This window comes from Medicago sativa, chromosome 3 (assembly GCF_051527215.1).
Source record: "Medicago sativa cultivar Bolivia chromosome 3, Bolivia_mono, whole genome shotgun sequence".
NCBI lineage: Eukaryota > Viridiplantae > Streptophyta > Magnoliopsida > Fabales > Fabaceae > Medicago > Medicago sativa.
In genome coordinates, this window is record NC_140751.1 from 13,873,955 (window position 1) to 13,877,066 (window position 3,112).

The window sequence follows — 3,112 nt, forward strand, 5'->3', positions numbered from 1 at the left end:
GTTGCCGGGGACTGTTGAATTATTTCAACAAGGCAATTACGTTATTATTTAGGATTTCTGTCTTTTATATTTTTGTATATATATTTATAGAAAAAAAATATTATGCTCTTTGTTTTCTTCTCATTGTACTGTGCTACTGAAAAGTTTATCCAAGTTTTGCAGCTATGATAGAGGTTACTCCTCTATGACACAGAAGAGATTGCTAAGTTGCAGTATGAAAAATATATGCTATCTTTTAAGATCAAAATTTTGGACAACAAAATCTCGAGTTGTGGTCATTATGAGGCAAATCAACCAGGTAGTGATGGTGAAGGGAAGAAAGAGGTGATCAACATCGATTACAATACTCAACTTCAGAATATTTTAGATGACTTCTTGGTGTCAAATCAAGTTTCATTTGAGAAGTTTGATGTTCAGTGTGGTGATCTTGTTGAGAAAGCACATGAGTCTCAGAGGAAGCTGGTTCAGATGAAGAGTGAGTGTCACAAGGTTGAGGTGGAAGAAAAACCCAAAGTGAGGAGTGTTGATATTTTCCCAAAGTCTGAACCAACGGAGGTTGAGGAAATCACTCGTGTGCAGATGGATGCACGTCCTTCTCTACGGTGGGAGAGCTTAAACTCTAAAGGTTTAACAGTGAGAGCATGGGAGCATCTACTGCTTTGCTACAAATTCATGGAATTCCTACCAAACAAGAGGAAGAAGAAGGATGATATATTCTTTCTGACATAATTGCCACCCTAACAGTGGTTGAAGCGTCAAGCTCAATGACGTAAAAGAAAGCGCTGGGTGGGAGGCAACCCACTATTTATTTTCAGGTATGATTTTATTGCTTTCAAAAACAAAAACACAAAAATATTTTTCTTTTCTTTTTAATATGAGGCAGGAAAGTTTTCGAAAAATTGTTCTAGTACCTCCTATCAAGAAAATCATGCAAGGTACTGATGTCTTGCATGATTCTCTCTTCAAAAGTTTTTCAAAAATTCAATAAGACTCAGGCATTTTTCAAGAAAACAAGTTTTGGCCTGAGAGAACTCCCTGTTTCTACAAAATCGCGCCGCACCTGTATATGGCCGCAGTGCGATTTCATCAAGCAACAAACCAAACTCCCTGTTTCTACAAAATCGCGGCACGCCAGTTTTTCACCGCGGCGCGATTTTTCTCCTCAGCCTATAAAAACCTCACTATTCATCATCATTTTCATTCCATTTTTCCTACTTTTCTCTACCAAAAATTTCCCTAGACTTCCCATTCACGAATTTTTCCCATCTTAATCTACCTTATCACTTCCTAAACATCATCAAACCACAATCCAATCACAAATTCATCAATCCAAACCATTATCCATCACAATCCATCATAATTTTCCCAAACTTCACAAAACTTCCTTTTCACCATCTTCCTTAACCACAAATGGCCTCCAATCCACGAAACACCCGCTCAAAGAAAGCCACCAACCCCAAGCCATCCACAAGCAAAGCCAAACGCACTCATACCGCATCCGAACCACCCGAAAACGCCATTCATTTTATCAATGACCAAGCCCAAGAGTTCCACAAAGCCATGAAAAGTTTTGAAGTTGTGGGGGAGAGGAAGTTTGAATTCACAAAGCTTGGGAAGTATCAGGTCTTTGAGGTTGAATTACAAAGGAGAGGGTGGACGAAGTTGAATGAGATGATCGATGAAGCGAACAACAAAACCGTGATCGTCGAACTCTTTGCAAATGCACGGGTTTCCAATACACCCTTTCAATCTTTTGTTCGGGGCAAGACCATTGATTTCAGCCCTGAAACTCTTAATGAATGGCTGAAAGTTCAACCACCAGAGGAGTGTTGGGTAGAGAAACTGCGGAGGGAGAGATTGCTGCGGAGGCTCAATTGAATATGGGTCCGATTAGTGGGTCCTATGAGAAGTTTGGAGGCTCCTGTGAGCGCATGGAGCAATATTTTACACATCAAGAAGAGTATGGTCTGCGCATGAGGAGGGAAATCACTGATGATTTCAATGCCACCGAGCAAGATCAAGGGGATGGCATCTTTGAAGGATTGAGGACACCGGGGGCTGGACACTCGGATGATGATGTAAACATGTGCTGATCTACTGATGGATTAGCATTTTCTGCTTTGTATTTTATTTTCAGTCATTTTTCTTTTGATGTATTTTCTTTATTTTCTTTTTAATGTCGAAGTCCATTGAACTTATTTCCCTATTGTAATTGCTCCTGCACTTGTTTATTATTAATGAATTTGTTTTGTTTCATGTGACCTATTCCAGTTTAGTAACAGTTGTTTGATGAAACGGTATTCCAAAAGTTCTAAAGGAGGGGTGACTTGATTCAAAGGCGAAGTGTACGGCGTTGCTAGGTAGTCACATACTCCCAGAAATCTCAGCCATAAGGTTCATTGCCAAATTTGTTTTTCAATTTACTTATATTTAGATTAGTTTTCCATGCAACTACATTTCTAGAACTTGCATTGTTTCTCTATTATTGATTGGTCTTTGTCAATTACACACTGAGGCAAAAGTGCTTGGTCCTGTGAGCCTTTTTGAAGCCTACCCTGTTTTAATTTGTTGAATTTATCCTTTCTTAACCAATTGTGAGCCGGTAGGATTAGAACTTTTTGTTCGGTGACAAACTACATTACAAGCCTAGAGACTTTTAGGACTTGTCCTTTAATGTATTTTCTGAGTTAAGGCATTGTAGAATGTTGCTAAAGATTAAGATTGGGGTTGCTATTGGAATTTGCAACCAACTAAGTTTGGGGTAGGGGTACTAGAGAATAAGAGAACAAAAAAAAAAAAAAAGAAATTGTATGGTGAAAAAAGGGACAAAACATTGAAAATCCGAGTAACTTCAAACTCGATTGTCCCTAAATGTTAAAAATGTTCTCTATTACCTTTGCATTGATTGTGTTTCCACAAGGTGAATGATTAAAGGATTGAATTTTGTGCTTTAATTTTCGTAGGAATGCCTAACTCAAATTTTGTGTAGCCTACTTATCCAAATATATCCCACCTTCACCTAAGCCCCGTTATAACCCTAAAGACCTCAAAAGTGTGTAATGATATTGACTTTGATTGATGTTTAGAAACTTTTCAAGCGTATGGTAATATG